The sequence below is a fragment of the Pocillopora verrucosa genome, chromosome 8 (assembly GCF_036669915.1).
Source record: "Pocillopora verrucosa isolate sample1 chromosome 8, ASM3666991v2, whole genome shotgun sequence".
NCBI lineage: Eukaryota > Metazoa > Cnidaria > Anthozoa > Scleractinia > Pocilloporidae > Pocillopora > Pocillopora verrucosa.
The window spans coordinates 6562597-6577809 of record NC_089319.1 but is presented as its reverse complement, the minus strand read 5'-3'; positions in this window follow the sequence as shown (position 1 = coordinate 6577809).

Genomic DNA, 15213 nt, shown 5'->3' with positions numbered 1-15213 from the left:
CCGGCTAAACAGTTCTAGGAATTGTTCAGTCTGTGTCCGGATCACTTTCGATAAAATTGAATCGTCGTTTCCGAGGTTTAACCATGTTTGTTTTTAATTTCGGCGTTGGATCGCTTGAGCAAAGTGTTAAGCTGGGTCGGCTCGTAATTTTCGATTTCCTTGGCAATTCCCTTCTCTGAACACCACTTTTTCCAAACCGACAACCAAATAGCAGTGCTTTTTACAGCGTTTTCGTTGTTTGAGCTGTTTTTCAGCTGCGGTGGCGAAAGAAAACCTAAAAAAAAAACGCCGACATCCAAGGCTCACATTTGATTGGCTATTTGTGAATTTCTTTGATTATTGACCAATCAGAATGTCCGATTGAATTAACTCTCTTCTGCACTAAATTACCTGAAAACTGCATTTATCTTAACCAATCAGAACTAAGTGATTTTTCCTTGTATATTATTAATGACAAAATACTGTAAACAAATAATAACCACAACTCATGTTTGTTCTATGAGTTAATTCTCGAGTGAGGATTGGTCATTCATTTTTCTAGTTTTTTATTTAATCCTTACAGGCCTTCGGAAACGAAAGAGTCCTAAAACTAATCTGAATGCATCCCCTTCCGTAATAAGATTGAGAGACAAATTGATCCGTTAGTTGAATCGACAAATTCTCACCTGCACTGATCTGTTGATAACGTCTTTCCGATTTTCCAGATCTCGAGGATGTAAAACATGGTCTGAGTCACTCAATTCATAGTAATATGTTCCATCGCCTTTTGGTTCGATGTTGATCGACATACAATCATCCTCTAAATAACACTTTAATTCACAATCCTCCGACGATTCTGTCACATGTACGCTGATTACGTGATCGACAACCAAGGCGCTTCCTTCATGTATAGGAAACAAAATTGAAGATGGTACGCCTTTGATGCCTAATTGTTTTAATAATGTTATATTTTAGAGTGTTACTTTAAACATTTTATGGTAAATGAAACATTTCTTGGTCGACATTCGTCATTCTAGCTCATCACCTGTCCTGTGCTTACAAACCTGAATTTCCTTGAATGATATCCCCAATCTCTGATTTATGATTAAAATACCCGAGGATTACGCCGAATTGTTTTATACTTCGGAATCTTTGACCTTAACATCCCTCGTCTCATTCGATCCCTTAACACGGACAATTGGGCTTTATCTAATTAGCTGAAAACGGCGAAAAAAGGAGACGACAGTATAAAGAGAATACGGAAACTTTGAGAAATTCTTAAAGCCAAACTCAAGATTTCACGAAGGGCTTTCAAACTATAGTCCGTACTGGTCACTTTTTCGTTGCTGTCGAGAACACAGATTTTTAGAGTGGTCGGAGTTTTGATATTTGTGACTATAATCAGTTTACGCAAACATTTTCCTTTACAGAACCACGCAACACTAAACTGATTCATAAAATGTCAGATTTGTCTAACACATGAAAGCTTAAAACTAATTAAGAACAGTCGCAAGTATAGATTAAGTTGTGCAACCTTTTACTTGTTAGAATCCTCACTTCTAAAGATTGAAGGAAAACAAGCCGGCGGCGTATGACAGAAATATATTTTTCATTGAGAATTCAGCCTTGTTACTCAGCGAAGAAATTAGGAATTAATAAACAAAGCCATGGAAGTATCTATAAGTATAAATGTAGCACAAATATTTCTATTATCGGTTGAACCTTTTTTCCTATTGTACCCTGCTCGTGTCGTTTTTATATATTGAACACAGTAGCCAAGAATCCTTCAGTTGTGCTTAATATTTGATTTACAACATTACTGGAGTACTTTTAACATATTAATTAGGGCTGAGTATTTCTTCACAAGCACAAACACAAAGGCAGTAGCTGTAGACGGACCTTTGCTACTCATAAAAAGCGCCACAAATCCTCGAACGGTATACTATGCTTGTATATTTTCGCAGAGTTTCACCTGAACTGTGTTCAAAACTCGTACATGTTGTTTAACTCATCCACTGATAATCTAAACGTCCCTACAGCAACATTAATAATTTACAGACAAGTTGTTTTTCCACTTACCTGACCACAATCACCATCATTTGCTTTTTCGGACAAATACAGGCCAAGTAAACCGATGAAGGAGATGCTATGGCGCGTTTATTCAAATTTTAAAACTAATTTTAACATATTTCAAACAAAGAGTTTAAAACCTGGCGTTTCCAGCATTAGCCCTGCGTCTTCCGCTGTGACAAAGGTCTAACGCTAGAAACGTCAGCGTTTAAGCTCTTTACGGTGGCCAATTCACAATATCAATTCAGTTGATTAAACCAAATTATTCTGTAACACTTCCCCACCGACGCAGCACCACGGTTTCTTTAGAAACTTACCCCCCTTATACTTCAAACAAAGTTCGTCGTGCTCTCAAAAGCTTAGGCGATTTTGACTTTGAAGTAAATGAAATAACGAATTATCAGATTTAAGAAAAATCTAATATTTATATCTATTCACGACGATATCAGTATATTTACATACTCCGTAATCAAACAAAAGAGAAAGGCTTACTCTTCCAACCTCAATTGTTCTTGAAAATAAGTAAAGCTACATAAACTTCTGCATAGAAAACCGCGTTTTTATCTCATTGACTACTTTAGGCTGTGGTGTATGTAAAACTATAAGTACACGATAAAACAGTGGAGCACTTTTGGTGAGTCACAAGGAAGAGGCGTGTGTCAGACATGTGACCTAGTTAGGTTGTACGCTTAAACGTCCTTATAACCTGCAGCTGGTCACGATGACGGCGCATTTCTTGTTTTCGTCTTTGTTTTGATTATTCGTTTGTTAAAGTTATTCGCACAATCAAGGGTTGCTTAGGGTATAGACAGATCTTAGTCAAACGCAACTAACGTAACTAACAAATACTCTCCAGAAATCGTCGATTGAGTGAATACTCTGAGAGGCGATATCATCGCATTCCATGTCGTTGAGGTCACCAACGTTATTCAAATGGACCTAAAGATGATACTTAATTGTCCGAAGGCGGGAAACTGGTATAACCTGTCTTCATCTTCTCCATGTCCCCACTTTCCAACAAAGTACTTTCGAATTACTAGTCCTCAATCTTTGCAAATGCCAGCTAACTTGGAATTGTCATCCTACTTCAATCTCACAAACGAACCACAGGCATCCGGTTGCTCATCTGTCTGACCGCTGAAGTATTGGACCACAGCTTCACCAGAGCTGTTGGAAGCTGTAACCGTGTGGAATGTGCGTCCCTGTTTCTTTCTTCAGTGGAAGTCAGTCTCAGCTGAGTGAAGAACAAGTGTCCCAGAGCTCTTTCATGGCACATTTCTGCAGAACCATGTGTGACATGTGTGACTGTTGTGCTCAAATCGGCAGGCTGGCGATAACCAAACACTTTCGAGAATATTTTACGGTTTCGATTAAAAACACTGAAAACAGGGATCTTCGTAGAGAAAGCACGAATAGCCAAGATCAGAATGTTCTAATAGAAACTGCTCCAAGTCAAATATACTCCAGTTAAAGTCCTTGTGTCTCACCACCATATCTTGACATGTCAAAACAGACCCTCAAAGGGTTTCCACTCTTCTCAGGGTCGATCCAATACTCCCCGTCTCCTTTTGAGTGTCAAGAGTCCAGAATTTCTTTACAGGGGAGGGCCGGATGAGCAGAATTCCAGCCTCGTTTATCGACATCAGAAGAGGGAAGAATAATCATTTGGAACGAGGAGAGGATCAAACTTAGAAACAAAACACGCCACATAGGTCTTATTCGAAAAGTAGTTCCTTTCGCGTGATCATTAGATAGCTTTTGATTTTGGAAATATTTGTAATATCCATAGCATCCTTCAATCTCAAATTAAGAAAATGGAAAAGTTATAAGGAAAGGCAAGAGATCATAAACTTTACATTCTCTGAAAAGCGCTGAGCAGAAGTAAGGAATAGGTCACCATTTTTCGCTTGGAAAGAGGGGTGGGAGGGTGAGCGGGTCTTGCGGGTGGGGGGGGGGGTCTCCTGGTTTTCAAAGGGAACGGAGGTAGGATCAGTCGTCGCTGACAGAGTTTAAAGGCGTGACCAAAGAAAATTGACTGACTCGACTTATTGTGACAACCAAAATGCTGTGACCTTTCTCTCCCTCCCCCTCCCCCCCCCACCCCTACCCAGGTGATAAAAATGTGACTCGTTCTTTAGGTTAAGCATCTTAATAGACAGCACCTCTTCCATAATAAGTAAAACGTCTCAAGTTTTCCGGACTTAATTTTTTAGTTTGGTTTCTCAGTAGACATTCCTTCTTAGTATCATAAGCATTGGATTTGCTGTTGTAAGATTGGCATTTTTCATCTTGAAGGCATCTCAATCCACAGCTTATTTCGCCGGCGTTTAATGTCTTGGTGATATGACCAATTAGCTCAAATCCTTGAAAAACAACACAATCGTGTTTGATGTTCTCATCACTCAGTTTATTTTGGATACTTTAATAATACAGTTTGTGTGTAGTTATTTACCCTGTCTTAAGAGGTCATCTTGATTCTTGATATCGTACAAAGGTGAATATGAAGAAGCCCTAAGAATTACGAGAGTTGAGCGTAAAAAGTTTCCGTTATTTTTACCCGATTTTGGGGCAATCTTATATTTTTTTAGGGGATCTATTGTGGTCAACAGAGTATAAACAGAGTATAAGGGGGGGGGGAGTATAGAGATTTACCACCAATGAGGGGTATTGTAAGAATGTTACAGAGCCTTCTGGGGTGGGGGGGGGGGGCGGCGGAAGGGGGGATAGGATTATGTGAAGTTTTTTTTTTCTGTGTCATCCGATCGGAGTTTTCGCCCATGGCAATTGACACCTTCACATCCCGTTGGAAATTGAATATCACTGTGTTGAAGGCGTATATGTATATAAAGTTTATCGTGACAGCCAAAATCTGTCATCCGATCCGACTTTTCGCCCAAGGCACCTGACACATTCACATTCCGTTGGAAAGAGGGATTTGTTGTGGCCAACAGAGTATAAAGGGGGATCAGAAGTGTATAAAACGTCAGAAAAAAATATCATGGTGTTATAATAGAGGTATAACACATTTACGTGTTACCTTCAACTCTCTCGAAAACCTCTTCCCTGCTTAAGTCAGTGTGCAAAGACGAACTGAAAGCCGCAAGAAACAAAGCAACACCACTCAACAGAACGGGACAGAAATGGAAACCAACTAGAAGCCCTCTCATTCTGTAATTTGAGAGAGAGAATGTCAGGCTTTCCCTTTCTGATGCAACAAGTAGATTTGAATTTTTGAATTTAGGGTTTTGTTAATTACACTTTGTCTGACTCGGCGAAAGACTACCAGTGTTTTTAAACTACCAGATCATATAAAGGAACCTTCCCAGCTAAGGATTAAAACTTGTCCGCTAACTTGCACAAGCTACTCAACTCAGTGTCGAAATAACAAACGGTTCAGCTAACTGTACTTTGGTTCAGTGACTTGACACAAATGAGAGTAGTGTGAAATGGCTAAAGTTATCTGCAAATGGTTGATAGTAGACCGCAATGGCTTAGTATCGCATCAATCTACTCAGTCACCGTAAAGTGAAATGGTTTATCGTGACGACAAAAGGTTTAGTATAAACCGAAATGGTTTTGTGTTACAGCAGTTGATTTACGCCGTAACCGCCAAAAATACAAAAGTGGAATGGACAAGTCAAGCTTGAAATGGAACAGTCTATGTGGGGTCTTACGTCACAATCCTATAGTTTTTATAGTTATTAGGCGCCATTTAGTTGTAGTTTCGTCGTCTTAAAACAATGAATCGCTTTATTACGTTTCCTAGCTATGATTCTGACTGCCTCGACTTCAAATGTGCTGTTGCGCAAAATGATGCATTTTATCCGTGTTTTTGTCATTCCTTTTGTTTCAGATTCTCATTTTATCTTGAGGTAGTAAAATGGAGAATTCTTACCATGGTCACACGAAACCATAGTAAGAATTCTCCATTTAAAGGACAGCAGTTTTCACTGTAAACTATTCGTAACTATGTAGTTTTTAACTATAAATTTTTTTTAAGTTTTTAGGCACGCTTTAGTTGCTGTTTCGTCGTCTTAAAGCAATGAATCACTTTATCACGTTTCCTAGCAATAGTTCTGAATGTCTAGACTGTAAGTGTGCTGTCGCGTAAAATGATGCATTTTATTTGTATTTTTGTCTTTCCTTTTATTTCAGATTCTTATTTTATCTTGAGGTAGTCAAATGGAGAATTCGTCCCATGGTTAGGCGTAAAGCCGGTAAGGATTAAATTAAAAACAAGAAAAATGAGCGGACAATCCTCTCTCGACAATTAGTTAAATTTAACAAACATGAGTCATAGCGCTTATTCGTTTACGGTATTTTTTCATAAACAATCGAGCAAATCTGCACGCGAGTCACCAGCATTGTATCACTGACAGAACACAGATACCACTGGTTTTTAAAAATGCAATGTCCAGTCTCAACCTCCTAGAGAGATTGTTGGACTTCCTGACACAGAGACCTTCGATATGGTAGGACAACTCCCCCTGTATGGAATGACGATTATTTTAGCCTCCTAATTGTAAACTGCATGTGGTATGAAAAGAGCCCTTACATGACCTACCCTGGTCCGCCACAACGGCAACGTTTTCTTCCAAGGGACACATGACGTTGCTGATATCGAGATTTGAGTCGACTGAAAACCCGAAGGAAAAGGAGCTTATGGCTGCTAAAAGCATAATATAGTTTTTGACTTGTGTGAAGCTCTGAACAATGAACACGATAAAAAAAGTTATATATATATATATATTGCCCGGTTATTATGTTTGATGTAAACCTCCCAATCATTGAAAAGTAAAATTCTTTCGATTGTGATTGGTTACAGTATAAAAACTCGTGTCATGTCTAAAAAGTGGAAAAAAACTCTTCCCCAATCCCCGAGGGGTTGAAGGTCAAAATCTGTATGATTACTTTTTTGTTGTCCGGGAGATTTCCCAGCTAGCTTCGGGTCGTTGAAATTTTCTTGTGTCAGTAGTGAATTTTTTTCGAACTGCAAAGTATTCTTTCCTCTTCCTCTGGAATTTTTAGTATTCACGTGCGACGCTTGCGATCCGATCAACTAGCCAATCATGTATAGAGTCCTTCAACTTAACGTTGAGGTTGACATGGTCACTAGTTAAACCTTTTATTTAAGCAGTTGTGAAAATTTAATCGTTATGTATCTCTCAAATCAAATAGGTTTTTTGATTGGATGGTTGAATATGTCACGCGCCGTGAATCAAAATACATTAACTTTCTAGGGTGAAAAAAATTCTCTAAGCCCCCGAGGAGACAACAACTTTAACTTTCGACTCTCACGCGATAAGGTTGTTCACCGTGAAACCGCGGCAAATGTGTGTGCCAGCCACGTACAAAAAGTGATTTTTGCAGTCATATTCGGTTTGGGATGTATGAGAAAATATTTTCAAAAATAAAAATTAAAATAAATGGCCCCACGGGAAACAGTGAGGATTGCTTTCCCTTGCCCCGAAATGGAAACAAAAACAATCTTATAACCTGATGAGTGTACCGGTGCATTTGTCTTTATTTTGCTTTATTCGTTTGTTACTGTCATTCGCACAGTCAAGGGTTGCTTGATGTACATATAGACGAAACTAACGAACAAAGACTCTCCAGAAATCGCCGTTTGTGTCGTTAGTGTTACGGGAGTCATCATCACATTCCATTTTTCTGAGGTCGTCACCGTTATGCAGTTGGACCCTAAGTTGACACTTGTTTTTTCTCATGACGGGATACCAGTATAGCCTGTTTTGATCTTCACCATGTCCCCACTTTCCAACCCGGACCTCTCCACTTACTAGTCGACCCCATTCTTTGCAAATGCCAGCTAACTGGGAATTGTCATCCAACGTCAATCTCACAAACGAACCACAGGCGTCCGGTTGCTCATCTGTCTCACCGCTGAAGTACCGGACCACAGCTTCGCCTGAGCTGTTGAAAGCTGTGACCACGTGGAATGTGCGTCCCTGTTTCTTGTGGCAGTGGAATCTCAGCTGAGTAAAGGACAAGTGTCTTCTGAGCTCTTCCATGGCACTTTTCTGCAGAACCATGTGTGACTTACCTATTCCACGGTATGATGTCTCAATTGACACCTTAGGAGAGGGACTTCCGAACTCAACATTTGACACCAGAAGCCAACCTCCTAAAATAAAACAAACCTAAAATAAAACAAACCTAAATGATCTGGTGACATCCATGTAACTAGAATTTTGGACATATTAAATGGTAACAGGACCGAGTGGAGTCCAATTGGGTCTGTAATCATACGAGTGATTTACAGAATCGTACGACCGCAAAGCGGGGGTCCGATTTGTCAGTCACTCGTATCATTATAGACAGAATTGGACGACAAGAAGCCAAAACTATGACAAAATTTGAGAAAGAAACTAGACATCGGTTATACGTTTTCATAAAAACGAAAAACAACAGCTTACTCGGCGAAATGCGAGACAACAGCGCGCACATAACGCGTTCTGTCCACTCACACAGGCATGACGCGTTAACTGTCCTATTAGTGTTCAAATCGGCCGGCTGATGACAACCAATCACTTTCGAGAACTCTGCTGTAGTTTTGATTCAAAACATAATAAGGATCTTGGTAGAGAAAGCAAGAATAGCCAAGACCATAACGTTCCAATAACAACTCTACCAAGTCAGATATACTCCTGTTGAAGTTCTCGTGTCTCAAAAAACAATTCATTCTCTTACCACCAGATCTTGACATGTCACAATAGACCTTCAAAGGGTTTCCACTCTTCTCTGGGTCGATCCAATACTCCCCGTCTCCTTTGGAATGTCCAGAGCCCAGAATTTCTTTACAGGAGAGGGCCGGATGAGCAGAATCCCAACCTCGTTTACCTTTGGAGTGTCCAGAGTCCGGAATTTCTTTACAGGAGGCGGCCGGATGAGCAAAATCCCAACCTCGTTTACCTGCTTAGGAAAAAGGAAGAATAATCATTTGAAACGAGGAGAGGATCAAATTAAGAAACAAAACACGCCACAGAGGTCTTATTCCATAAGTAGTTCTTTTCGCGTAATTGTTAGATAGCTCTAGATTTTATAAATCTTTGCAGGATCCATAGCATCTTTCAATTCAAACTAAGAATATGGAAAACCTTTCATTATAAGGAAAAGCAAGAGATTTTTAACTTCATATTCTCTCGGGAAAGATTATACATGTACACGTGACATGAGAGAGCTCTGAAAAACGCTAATCAAAATTAAGAAATAGGTCACCATTTTTGACTTGCTAATGGAAAGAGGTGGTGGGAGGGGTGGCAGAGTCTTAGGGGGGATATCATATTTTCCAAGGGAATGGAGAGGGGATCAGTTGTCGCTAACAGAGTTTAAAGGTAGGACTAAAGAAAATTGGCGGCCAATGAGGAAGATCGATAGAATAATTCGGAACGTTATGGAAGGATCAGGAAAACTTTATCGTGACAACCAAAATACTCCGAACCTTCATACCCTCCCACCTCCACTAACTTTTCCATAACGTTAAGCACCTTACTCAACAGTACCTCTTCCATAATAAGTAGAACGTGGGTTACACCTCAGGTTTTCCGGACTTGAATTTTTGGTTTGATTACTCAGTTGACATTCCTTCTTTGCATCACTAACATCGGATTTGCTGTTGTAAGATTGGCATTTTTCATCTCGAAGGCAACTCAATCCACAGCTTATTTCGTCAGCATATAATGTCTTGGTGATGTGACCAATTAGCTCAGATCCTTGAAAAACAACACAATCGCGTTTCATGTTCTCATCACTCAGTTTATTTTGGATACTTTAATAACACAGTTTGTGTGTAGTTAATTACCCTGTCTTAAGAGGTCATCCTGATTCTTGATATCGTTCAAAGGTAAATATGTAGAAGCCCTGAGAGTTATGAGAGTTGCGCGTAGAAAGTTCCTGTTGTTTTTACCCAATTTTGGGGCGATCTTATATTTTTTTTCCAGGGCGAACTGCTGTGGCTAACAGAATATAAAAGAGGAAGAATGAAAATTTACTAACAATGAGGGGAATTGTAGGAATGTCACAAAGCCTTATTTGGGGGGGGGGGGGGGAGGAGGGATCAAAATCTGTGTCATCCGATCCCAGTCATGGCACTTGAAACACTCACATCCCATCGGAACAAAATATCACTGTGTTGGGAGGTATAACACATTTACGTGTTACCTTCAATTCGCTCGAAAACCTCATCCCTGCTCAAGTCAGTGTGCAAAGACGAACTGAAAGCCACAAGAAACAAAGCAACACCACTCAACAGAACGGGACAGAAATGGAAACCAACTAGAAGCCCTCTCATCCTGTAATTTGAGAAAGAAAGAAAAACAGATGACAAATGTTGCCCTTCTCCCTTCTTAGATGCAACAAATAGTTTTGATTGTGAATTTAGGATTTTGCTAATTACACTTTGTCTGACTCAGCGAAAGAATACGAGCGCTTTTTAAACTACCAAGTCATATAAAGGAATCTTCCCTGCTGAGGATTAATTCTTGTCCGCTGGCTTGCACAAGTTACTCACCCGATAGTAAGTAAATACATCGAGTTTCTCACTCACACTCACCTTCCTTTTCTTACTTTTCCTCGACTTTTCTTCTCACGTTTATGCGGTAGTAAAGGTCTTTTGTATATATACTTCTCACTCAAACATATTTATCGAAGCGCCTGACTATTCAAGATGTATGTTGTTGTCAAAGTTAGAGAGCAATCTTCTTCTGAAGTTAAAATTAACCAATTTTATCCATATTGAATTACTTGGTTACTCCTTGAAACCAGTATATTCTTACCTTCAATTTCTTTCCACTTCTCTCGTATTTTTGCATTGAAAAACTCTTTTATAAACTTTTCATAAAATTTTAATGAACCTTGGGTAACAATGAAAACTATAAAAATGAATAGGAACAGCTTGAGAACCCATACATAAATTATGCATTGGTCAGTTTTGCACGAAGTACTGATCACGATCTTTTGTATATATACTTCTCAGTCAAACGTATTTGTCCAAGTGGCTTAATATTCAAGATTTATGTTCTTATCAAAGTTAGAGAGCAATCTTCTTGAAACCAGTATATTCTTATCTTCAGTTTCCTTCCACTCCCCTCGTATTTTTGTATCGAAAAACTCTTTTATCAACTTTTCATACAATTTTAATGAACTTTGAGACAATGATTAAAAGAAATAAATAGAAACAGCTTAAGAACCCACACATAAATTATGCATCAGTCAACTTTGCACGAAGTAATGATCACGGCTTGGGGTTAGCGTTTCTTTACATTTGAGTAAAGCGTGAGGGCATTTAGCTAGAAACAAACCTAGATTACTCGGATTGTTTTTATTATGTTGTTATCAAAGTTGGAAAGCAATCTTCTTCCTAAGTTTAACTTAGCCAATTTTTTCCAAATTGAATGACTTGGTTCCTCCTTGAAACTAGTATATTCTGACCTTCAGTTTCTTTCCACTCCTCTCGGATTTTTCTATTGAAAAAAATCTTTTATCAGCTTTTCATACTATTTTAATGAAACTTGAGACAATAATTAAAAAAATAAATAAAAAGAAACAGCTTGAGAACCCTTTCGTAAATCAAGCAATAGTCAGCTTTGAACGAAGTACGATCACGACTAACATTTCTGATTAACATTTCTTTACATTCGAGTAAAGCGTGGGGTCGTTTAACATTAATAGAAACAACCTCGATTATTCGGATTGTTCTTTTTTTTTGCGGACCTCTTTTCTCTTGCACAAGGATTTCTATGAGTATCAATTAGTCGCATTCGGGATCGATGACAACTTTTTCCCACCAAACAAAGCAAAATTCGCCTAATAAAAAAGAGCTACAGGATGTAATTTCAACAGACAGAGATGAAAAGTGACAGAATTCCCTCTCACCTTCTAACTCGTACATTTATGAGTCACAATTTGTAGATATATCTGCTGTACCATACATGTATTTCTGCGTTCCTATTTTTGACTCGTGCACGTTAAAATTGGCAACGGAAGCCAATATGCTAAGAAACATTTGTTTCTTCCGATGCACTAATTATTTTCTCATCTTCTGCCCTCTAGCTACCCTACTAATAGTGTTTACTTTCGCTTCCAGACAATCATAATGTAGACACCTGGCTAAGTTGGTAAAGTAAGTGACTAATGACCGACTCCAAGGGATACAGAGAGTTTTGTTGCCCTGGCAGGGCAAGGTAGAGGAATCCTCACTGTTTCCTGTGGTGCTAGTTACTTTAATTTTTATTTTTTTAAAGTGTTTCTCCTACATCCCAACTCGAAAATGACTGCAAAAAATAATTTTTATAGGCATGCTGACACACACATTTGCTGCGGTTACACGGTGAGAGTCGAAAGTCAAGCATTTGTTTCCCTGGGGGCCAAGTGAATTTTGTTTATCCTAGAAAGTAAGTGTATTTTGATTCACGACTCGCGACATGTTCAGCCCTCCAATCAAAAGACGTATTTAAGTTGGGCATTGCATCACCTGAGAGTCTAAAGTCAAGTCGTCGTTTCCCCGGGGGCTCAGTTAAGTTTGTTTATTCGAGAAAGTAAGTGTATTTTGATTCACGACTCGCGACATGTTCAGCCCTTCAATCAAAAGACGTATTTAAGTTGGGCATTGCATAAATGTCGCGTTCAGAGCTCTCTACAAGTCAAGAATTATATTATGCTTTTAGCACTCATAAGCTATTTTCCCTTCAAGTTTCAGTCGACTGAAATCCCAATATTAGCAACGTTATGGAAGAAAACATTTCCGTTGTGGCGGACCGGAGTAGGCTATGTAGGAGATCTTTTCATACCGCATGCATGTTTACAATTAGGAGGCTAAAATAGTCGCCATTCCATACGAGAGGGTTCTCCTATCATATCAAAGGTTTCTGTATCAGAAAGTCCACTGAACTCACACCAGCGAAAATCTCGCTAGGAGGTTGAGACTGGCCATTACTTGTTTGAAGACCAGTGGTATATATGTTCTCTCAGTGATGCAATGCCGATGCCTCGATCGCGAGCAGATTTCCTCGATTGTTCATGACAAAATACTGTAAAACAAATAGTAACTAGAGGTCATGTTTGTTCTATGAGTTAAATCTCGAGAGAGGATTGTTCGATCATTTTTCTAGATTTAGATTTAATCCTTACAGGCCTTCGGAAACAAAAGAATTCTAAAACTAATCTGAATGCATCCCCTTACGGAATAAGATTGATAGAAAAATTGATCCGTCTGTTAAATCGTCAAATTCTCACTTGTACTGATCTTTTAATAACGTCTTTCTGATTTACAACTTACGTTAACAATTCAGTTGATAAAACCAAATTATTTTGTTATACTCCCCCACCGACACAGCACCACTGTTTCTCTAAAAACTTACCCCCTTTATACTTCGGACAAAGTTCCTCGTGCTCTCAAAAACTTGAACGATTTGACTTTGAAATGGATGAAATAACAAATTGTAAGATTTATAAAAAAACCTTGCCCTAATATTTTTTTTATATTCAGGCGGATATCAGTATATTTACATATTCCGTGACCAAACAAAAGGGAAAGGCTAACTCTTCGAACCTTAATTGTTCTTGGAAATACATCAAGCAACATAAACTACTACATAGAAAACCGTGTTTATCTCATTGACTCCTTTAGGATCCGGTGTATGTAAAACTAGAACTACATGATAAAAACAGTGGAGCACTGTCGGTAAGCCTACCACAAGGAAGAAGCGAGCGTCAGACATGTGACCTAATTAGATATCTGTGCGCTAAAACTGCTTTACAATCCACAGCTGAGGGTAACGGTGCATTTCTTGTGTTCGTCTCTGTTTTCAGTCTATTCGTTTGAAGAAGTTATTCTCACAGTCAAGGGTTGCTTGGTGTACAGACAGCTCTGAGTTAAACGCAACTAACGAACAAAGACTTTCCAGAAATCGCCGATTGAGTTTACACTCTGAGAGGCGACATCATCACATTCCATGTCGTTGTCGCTATTCAAGTAGACCCTAAGGTAATTGTCAGAAGGCAGGGAAGCTGTATAACCTCTTTTGATCTCCACCATGTCCCCACTTTCCAACATAGTACTTTCCATTTGCTAGTCCCCAATCTTTGCAAATGCTAGCTAACTTGGAATTGTCACCCAACGTCAATCTCACAAACGAAACACAGGCGTCCGGTTGCTCATCTGTCCGACCACTGAAGTACTGGACCACAGCTTCACCTGAGCTGTTGAAAGCTGTGACCACGTGGAATGTGCGTCCCTGTTTCTTACGGCAGTGGAATCTCATCTGAGTGAAGGACAAATGTCTTCTGAGCTCTTTCATGGCACTTTTCTGCAGAACCATATGTGACTTACCTATTCCACGGTATGGTGTCTCAACTGACACCTTAGAAGAGGGACTTCCGCACTCAACATTTGACACCAGGAGCTAACCTCCTAAAATAAAACAAACCTAAATGATCTGGTGACATCCATGTAAATAGAATTTCGGACACATTAAAATGGTAACAGGACCGAGTGGAGTCCAATTCGGTCTGAAATCATACGAGTGATTAACAAAATCGTACGATCCCAAAATGGGAGTCCAATTTGTTAATCACGAGTATCATTACTGACAGAATTGGACGACAAGAAGTCCTGTTACCAATTAATCAAAACTGTGTTAAAATTTGAGAAAGAAACTAGACATCAGTTTTCATAAAACTAGACATAAGTTTTCATAAAAACAAAAAAACATAAGTTAACTCGGCGAAATGCGGGACAACAGCACACACATGACGCTATCTGTCTACTCACGCAGGCATGATGTGTTAACTGTCCCTTTACGGTCCTATTACGCTGTCCAATTACAAGTATGACGCGTACACTCTCCTATTAGTGCTCAAATCGGCTGGCTGATGATAACCAATCACGTTTGTGACTTTTTTTTATAGTTTTGATTAAAAACATGATGCTATTAGCCAAGACCAGAACGTCCCAATAGCAACTGCTCCAAGTCAAATACACTCCGGTTAAAGTTCTCGTTTCAAAAAAAAAAATCATTTTCTTACCACCCTATCTTTACATGTCACAATAGACCCTCAAAGGGTTTCCACTCTTCTCTGGGTCGATCCAATACTCCCCGTCTCCTTTGAAGTGTCCAGAGCCCAGAATTTTCTTACAGGAGAAGGCCG